The following is a 9533-nucleotide window of genomic DNA, read 5'->3' on the forward strand; positions in this document are numbered from 1 at the left end:
GCCTTTTGGTAGGATCTGGCGCACCGCCATGTCACCCTGCGTGGATGAGAGCCGCCGTCCTCATAGAAAATGTGACCGCCTGCAACCAAGTGCAGCCCCCCTCTTGCGGAACGAATGTAAAACCAACCTGGAAAGAACAAACAATTGTAGGCCTTTAGAATGTGCGTACAAAACTATTTCTCATATTTACAAATTAAATTAATCTCTTCTTGTACTAAAAAACTACTAAAATTGAAATAAATAATACCTGATTAGTATATTTGTCTTGCTCGGTACAAAATTAAACGATATTTCTAGCAAAATTGTACAGCAGTTTGTTTTATATCAAGTTGGCTTTGATCCTAGATTTCGAGAAGTTCTAGATGGTTGATATTTCAGTGTTCTGGAGGATTTAAATTTGAAAATATTCCAATATTTTACAGCATTTATGAGCAATATTCAAATAAAATAACTTACGCATAGGCAAACCTCTTTTCAGTCATAAGACGCTAAACTTGATTCGTATAGAATATGTTGCAATCGCCCGAGAGCTTTTTGTAATATTAATTTTAGAATAATCAAAAACTCATGGCTGCATTTCTTTTCTAGATAGGATAAGCGATGTTAATTTAGAATCATTTGTAAGACTGGTTTAACCCAAAACAGATCATTTTGGTATCACCTTGCAAAATATAGATAATTAACGTTAGATTTCAGCCTACAAAACTATTCTGTCTGAAGTAATATTTGGACAAGCACTGATAATTAGTATTTGTTCAATTTAAGATAAAATTCTTGTAATCGAAAATGTCGTAGCTAACAATTTTTATTTTTTGTATTAAGAGCGACAAATGAAAAATCAATATTAATCCAGATCAATATAATCGTTTCTTTGTACCTATACATGGGACATTGTATCCCAACTACGTCACTACACAGCGTATACAGTTCTCCTGCCCTTCGCTTAAAGCTACCTTTATTCGTAATATAGTTTCATGCTAAAATAATATATCTTATCACATACACAAAAATAATACTTCAAGAATAATACTTGAGAGGTTAACTTATTATAAATCGTATACATTTCATATGGTAGATACTGGTATGAACGTACCATGGTAATCCCATTCTACTGGGCAAACATTATCTTCAGATATATTAAAACATTCACGTAAATACAACGGAAGATCCCAATATCAGAACTTCAGTACTTACACAAATCAAAAAAAAATGTATAAAAAATAAACATCTCACTAAAATAAAATATATAAAAAAATCTTACAATCTACAACGTATACATTGAGTATTATAATTAAGTCGATCATTCAATAAATGCACAAAGATACTTTAACAACGTCACATTAATCTACTAATTTCGTATACATTTCATTACTAGAATGGAATCCAACTGCAACTTCACTACGAAATCCAACATCATCAAATCCAACCTAAACTCAACCGAATCCAACTCAGCGAAGTTCTAGCTTCACTTTAACAACCAATTTATATACAACCCACGAATAAAATTGTAAAAAAATATGTAAAAGTAATGTATAAAAATACTTAGGGTATCATAAGACAACTATCACTTTGTACAACAAACTACAACCGTCGCGAGAGGAAGATCAAATAGAGTCTGAGATCCCACAGATTAAAAAAATCCCACGTTACAATAAAACTTTCCAAAATTACTTTCGGTAAAACTACTAAGTAATTTGCCATTAAAAGGAGGCATTGAGTATATAACTTCAAAAATATTTAGCTGCACATTAAATAGATCTGATACCCAAAAATAGAAGACTGAAAACGGTCAATCTAATAAATAAATAATTATAAAAAAAATCGTATACCTTACATATTGCGAGTAACTATATGGTTCAGTAAATAGTAAATCACTAAATATTGTGTCTCTCTTTGGACTATTGTTAGTGTAAATTATGCAAACAACGGTTTGCTAATCCTTAAAGACATCAAAAGCGTAATTTGACCACCGGCAGAAAGGCACAAAAGCAAAATTTAGACATTCCTCAATTATTGATTCCAGTATTTTCTGCCCACAATCCAACTTCCAACGTAACCTACCATACCTTAAAAGCATACGCAATATTATTACTTTCCGTGCCATCATCTTGTACATTACCGGTGGTCATGAATTCAACATATGAAAATATTCATATATCTTGTAAATAGATTTGTGACCTAGAACATCGGTCTAAGTGGGGTGGCTCGAACGCCGCATGTGTGAGCACTGTTCATCTGCACAACTCGTAGCCCGAAGGTATGGACAGCCGCCCTGCAGCGGGGATTCCTGGAGCAACGCCACCAAACCTTGCCCGACGCAGCACGACCATTGAAGCAGAAACGATGTGCGCCCACTTCGATCGCCGGCTTTCCTCGCTTACTCAGGCAATAACGAAATTGACCGGGAAAGCAGGGGAATGGGAACGGCAGTCCCAGGGTCGGTGGTGTCTCTGGAGCTACCACTGTGCCTGCAACTAAAAACTACTGCATTAATATCACATTCCGAATATATTACCAATGCTATACTAAGTGCTCATGCTCTGCATGGTGGGATGAAAATCAATGTCGTATTAACAAAAAACATACAGCTTCTAAATGCTTTGTAAACTTATGTGTAGCTCGATATTTGTATCGTAGTTCGTTTCCGTTATTGTTAAGTAATATTCACTATCAATAACAAAAAGTATTTTATTTCACAATACCAGCATAATTAAAACAATTTTTCTCTCTTGAACGAATCAACAATTGTTAAAAAATCAACCTACAGTGTAAACTCTATATAACGACATTTACCGGATTGAATATTTTCAGCGTTATAACGACCACTATCTCTTAAATGTAGACAATTGTAAGTCACATTTTTAGAAACTCTTGACGTTATTCGTTATTTTAAAAGGTGGTGTTGATATGGTGGCGTTGTTTGAATTTCCCTAGCCATCCTTTTGATGCTTTAAAAGCAGTTAATCCTTGTTCTTTAGCAAGTTTTTCCGCCTCTTCTCTTATGATCGCACCAGTGATAGGTACATTTTGCTGGCGTTGTATATACAACCATTTTAGCATCGCTCGATCCAGAACTTCGTATTGTGGTTTCCTCAATTTCTTGAAAGATTTTCCATCCTTCATTGCTTGTAGTATTTTATCTTTATTTTTCCATATTGTAGCGACGGTCGAGCGACTAAATCCAAAACGTTTCCCTACTTCACTTAACTTTACACCCGCCTCTATTGAGCGTATTAACATAACTTTTTCATCGATACCCAAAGATTTTCTTTTACTCGTCATGTTCACAGTTCGTGAATCTGTAAACAACAGCGATTATGATAACGTGTTATTGATAAAAGTCTAATGACAATTCGTAATAAAAAAATAAAAAATAATAATGTCGTTAAATAGTGACCGCGTCGTTATATAGAGTGTACTACTGCATAGAAAACAATCTAAACAAACCAAAATAAAGCAATTTCTTCAGTGTTATAACGAGTTTACACTGTATACACAACAAAAAATACTTAATGAAGATGGAAAAAAACGATCTATTCTTCAATGTTTTTCTGCTGTCGTGCAGCTTTGGTTTTACCGCGTTTTTGGTATCTTTTTTTGACATAATGAACGTGGTTATGACCGATAGCGACTAGATTACCGCGCTGGGTGACAGCGTAACATTTGCAGCCTGTATCCGATTTGATACAAAGCCATGTATCGCGATCGCCTCGCTGCGGCCCCGAGCGGCGGAACCTCTGGCCGTTCATCACTAGTATAGGATTTCCAAACTTCGAAACACCCCAGAACACTGGAAATGTGTCTAGCTATTTATAACATTATCTAAAAACTTTCAAATTTCATTTTTGGAAACGAAGTTTACGATTGAAACTGGTAGATGTTATCTAAAGTTACATTTTGTTAGTACTAGTAACTACTTCAACATAAATATATATATAATAAATACTTTGGTCAGTAATTTTTATTAAATCGTTTAAATTCATTGAAAGTCGTTTATATAGTTCATTGAAACAGCTAACTAAATCAAACTAAAAAAGAAACAGCTTGAATTATAAAAAAAAAATATTTTATTTCAAACATGATTTTTGACTTTACTGGACACATTCACACTTATAATAATTAAATTATCAACTATGTCTTTATTTACAAAAATATTTATAGAGATTTTTATTATCAATATAAGTTATTTTTACAATATGGAATTTTTGGAATGTAGTTATAAACTAGCAAACAAAAATTAACAAGGAAAACCAACTATCAGTTGTAAATTGCCTATTCTGTTTCTGTTTCGAGTTAATTATTTAATAATTTTAACAACTCAGCATTAGTCATGACTTGAAACACAAAATAACGGAATGTTATTAGGAATAAAATAAAGTTCAACACAATTTTAACCCAAGATCGCTATTTACGAGCTGCTTATTTATCCCAACGTGGCTTAAACGTCGATACAAAACTACAAAGTGGAAATAGGCAACAGCCAAAGCAAACTGTGAGAAACATGCAAACATTTAGATTTCAACTTATATAGTTCCTAATTTGTTCATAAATAGATTATTCTTCCATTCGTTTAATATCCTCTCTGTAGATGAATCAAAATTTTGAGGCGTGAAATTGGCGTTATGATTATGTTCGCCCTTTACCCGTATGAAGTGACCGTCCATCGTAGTTTGGACCCTGCAGAGACAACCAGTGGTATCCTTATCCCGACAAGCCCAGTTCAATTTGTCCCGATACTGGTTGTTCATCCAAAACTTATTGCTTCGGAATATCAGTATTGATTTACCCGCTCTTGACGGTAAGAAGAAGGCTTCTGGAAAATACGTATACATTTTAATTATAGTCACATTACAGATACAAACACTTAGATTATTCAAACAAACTTATGAACCCAATAGCGAGTCTATTTGATTTAAACTCTGTAATTTTTATACTGAATTACACTAACATAGGTTATCTAAAACTGAGCAAAACTTATTACCTATTATTTTTTATAGACAATATGAGAAACAATATTGTGTTTATACATGTTCAGCAGTAAAAATTCACGGTTAGAATCTCGCATGACCATTTAAAAAACAAAACGTAAAATTAAATAATAAATTTATTCATTTACAAAAGTAAATTTAATGCAATTGTCTCATCATAACATTGGTCATTTGATATGAAAATGGTTTTTTATGATTATGGTTTTTATTAAGGGAGATAACTTCGCCCATTTTGTTAGTCCTAGCCGTGGCTTTACAATTCAAATTCTTACTTCGAAAACATCTCCAGAAGCTTGGATGAGAAGATTGAAAGAACGAATAACCATTTATGACCAGATAACGTTTCCCTCCTCTTGTTGATATATACGCTGCTTTTATTCCTAGAAATATTTAAAGTTTAAAAAAAATCGAATATTACGACATATATTAAAGTTTATTTAACTGATGTAATAAAAGTCTTGAATAGAAAACATAATTTTAATATTTATTTCATAGTGAGTAATACTCTTAATAAATCAACGAAGCCTTAATTATTTGAAAATATGAAAAAACGTATTAACTTACATGTGTAAATTGTATAACCAAAAGGAATGTTCAGTACATCGATTAAATCTAAATTTATGGTCCCAGAGTTAACGTAAGGCACTCGGTTGGCTTAAATTTAAGATATACATAATATAGTGGTTAACGATCATTTCGCCAAAACAGCGATATGACTGCTGCCTACATCAGCAAATTAAAATTTAACTGATGCCTTCACTAACGGAGGAAAAGAGATATACTGAGGATCCCTCCTTCCCGTACGTCCTCCGCTAAATGAATTCATGTAATAAATATTCTAATATCGAATTGACACAATATCATAAGTACATTAATATCTCGTTAATTTAATACTAAACATACCCAGCGACAAAAGTCCGGTATCACAATTACCATTTAGCAAAATATTCACATCACAAAATATATCGTTAATAAATATATTGAACAACATTTCAAATTTAACATCGACATCGTGTCGTTAATATCTTTCACACAAGGGTAGAATAATAAGATCATTAGATATTGTATAAACGTACTAAGAAAGAACAGTTATAGTTGTCAGTTGTGCGTTCAAAATGCAGCACTTCTACTGCTCTGTCTCACTACCCTCGTGTGAAGTTTACTGATAAACTCTAGAACAATTTATCAAAAGCACCGGAAAACCTAAACACGTCGGAATATTGTGGAATGATTAAAAAAGATTAACTTAATTAGGTGGTAATCCTTTCCTAACTTAACAATTAACTTCTAATTCATCTAAATTGCTTACATCATAGAGCAAATTTTTTTTAATTGACACTTAACAAAACTTGGATACTCATATACAATACAGGATTTCTAGAAAATCGTAATGCCTATCATTAAATGATCAGTCTATAACAAGTGAAACAAATGCATATTATATACGAACACTTACATAGCTTAAATAATTTGTATTACCAAAACACTGATCTCATATAGAATCAAATTTAACAATAATTCATATAGTTGTAAATTTATCCAAGACATAAAGATTTTGATAATATTTTCCTCTCATTTTACTTAAAGTAAACCAAAAAATTTCGATTAGATAATTGATTTGAATTTTGAATACATCTTCAAATTACGTATGATATACAAAGGATGATACATTTTTTTCATATAAAAGTCGTGGTCCTAATGCTATGCTTCCAAATTCTCCATTCCTTTTGAGTTATCAGGTTATGGGTGCCCGAGGGGGATGATTGTGCATCCCCTTGACAGCTACAACGTTAGCGCCCAGCATGTGGATCCGAGCCTTGCAGTTGGTCTTCTTAGACGTACAACGCCATATAACTTTGTCTCTCAACTTGGACTCCTCGCAGAACGGAAACGTATTCACCACCATAATCACCTTCCCGCGACGAGATTTCAAATACTTGATCCCTACGACAATAACGTTTATCAGATATTTAATATTTACACAAACCCATAACCAACCACCACCGTACCCAAATATAAAATAGACGAAAAAAATAAAACTCACGGTTATTTATAAGTACAATGTAATATTTCACAAAACATACCCCATACATAAACCCATAAAATCTTATCAATATAATGGTAGATACAAAATTACGCTAAGTTAAAGACTTGTTGATAATCAAGTAGTTAACAGTAAATGAGGTAGATTAAGTTATAGAGGAACAACTAGAGTAGTACTGGTCTAGATGTGCCGCGGCGAAATCTATCATACTAATCAACTATAACGCACTATGAGATTCGTAATACAATACAAACAAGTACATACACAGTCGATCTCACATAGTCTTTGGAAGTGCCACCCGATACCTACAGTCGAAAAGATAATCGAAAAAGTACAAGAGTATAAAATACGATAAAACGCTGATTTATTTAATAATATTGTTGATCAAATTCGTACGGTAAAATCGTATCATATAATTGACGTATATTGTCATCGCCCTTAATTTTAATTAACATTATGTATCCATCTTATTATAATAATTCAGATTTATCGCCGCGGCCAGCGAATTACGCCTTAGTGGGGTGTTTGAAACGCAATAGAACGTGTCAAATTATTATACCCTACATGTAAATATTTCTCAAAACGACCAAATTTTAAATTCAAAACATCTTACTACATCTATAAAAGTAATTTCAGATTACACTGTTCTGATTTTTCTAAACACATTTATTCCAACTTTATTACGTCAATTTAGATAACACCGAACCACGAACGAGTCTAATCCGAAACAACGATCCGACAAACGATGCATTTTCCAAGAATTATAACTAAGCATTTAATCTACATTTAAAATATTAAAAGATTTGACACGATCTATAACAAATCCATAGCAAATTATTTCTACACCACCACTTTCATCTTACAAACACACATAAGGACCCATTCGTATCTAGGTCATCTAAACAACAATTACAATTAGTTAAAATTTGTACTTAAATTAAGTCTTAGAATATACAAAATAAGCAGGTCCACGATGTCATTGAAAAATAAAATAAGACGAGCAACAAATCATTCTTAGAAAACAATTAATAAAATATATTCAGACAACAGTCTCGTATAGTGCCTATTTATACTAAAGCCATCAACAGCAAACTATCGAGTACGAGTAATAACTATAAGAGGTAGTCGAGTTTCAATAGTAGAGGTAGAGGTAGATGGCGCGCGCCGGACCCTGCGCGGCGAGCCGCCCCGGCGCGCGACCTTAGCCTAGCCTTAATCTAACTTACGCTACAACACCTTACTACAGTAAAGCTTCTGAGTATTCATTCGTGTATATATAATTGTATAATTCAACTAATCTGTAAACCCGTATAAAAAGTGAAAGAGGTAGTTTGTTTGAGCTTAAGTACTTAAACCAATCCTTAGAGCAAAACATCGCCTGTAGCCCGTGACTTTGCACTCAAAGATCGAGTACTTGTTACCGACCAGTCCATCCGACTAGTGATGTTACTTATACAATAAAAAGGCGGACGTCTAACTCTCTAAGTAGCAATATTTGAATATGTAAAGTTAAAACTCTCAAAATAAATAAAATATTTCTAAGTGCAGTCCGGGGATCAATTTCAAATTGCTTACGATCAAATCTAATCCGTGAAATCAGTCACCGACGCGTTGTCAGCGGTCCAGAGACCGCTGAACCTTTACCGTGCGCACTCAGTCGTCGATCGCCTGACTTGCCTGCGGCCGTTCTCGTGTCCTCATCCTCTCCCGCGAGCTGATACCTTACTCCCAATGCCCGGGTGGATTGAGCCGATAAATCATGCTATGAATTGATTCATTTTCCGGATAATAACCATCTTTACTTTATATCAACACACCTTACACGATCGGCGGTCCCTACACGATTACTGAAGCTGCGTTGTCCTAACTTCAATTCCTTTTAACTTTTATTACCACGAGAATTAAGTTAATATAATGCGTTCCCTTTGAACACAAATATAACTCGACTGACTAGATAGAAAGGTCTTCGAGTTCCAGATTATATTTAAGTAATAAACGTGTAAAGACCGCCTCACATAAACATTCAGAAAGTTCTTACACATAAAACATTCTTACCTGCTCTATTCGTTTCCATAAATAACCCACACCTATATACGCATAGCTTCATACAGCTGGAAAAGACCGCTTAACCTAACCGTCGCGACGTCGCTTTCTCCTGACGCCTGTCAACCCTCTGCCGGTCCTACCGTTCCTGACGCCGCGACGTCTCTTCCCGACTTAGATATTACATACACATACCGATATTAAATAACTCCAACAATGCCTTCGCTTCGATATTAACGCCTTCCTATCCCCATTAAAATAAGCTAATAAAAATTAATCTAAATACAATTTATGCTAAATTTGCCAAAAGGCTTCGATAAATATATCGTTTGGTCGATACATCCATCGTCGTCAAGTTTTTTCATATAGAAATCGTGCGTTCAATTTGGAATCGAAAGATCTGAGACGGTTTAGTCGTCCTCGTTACAGGGTGTGTCGACTAGTAGCGGCTTGGCAGG

At 34.0% G+C, this 9533-nt stretch overlaps 1 protein-coding gene across 4 annotated transcripts in view; it reads right to left on the reverse strand.

The window, feature by feature from the left end:
• LOC106102657 (protein tramtrack, beta isoform-like) overlaps positions 1 to 9533 on the reverse strand; it is a 241060-nt gene that overhangs the window by 217426 nt on the left and 14101 nt on the right. The window lies entirely within an intron of this gene.

The sequence above is a fragment of the Papilio polytes genome, unplaced genomic scaffold (genome assembly GCF_000836215.1).
Source record: "Papilio polytes unplaced genomic scaffold, Ppol_1.0 DF823912.1, whole genome shotgun sequence".
Classification (NCBI taxonomy): Eukaryota; Metazoa; Arthropoda; class Insecta; order Lepidoptera; family Papilionidae; genus Papilio; species Papilio polytes.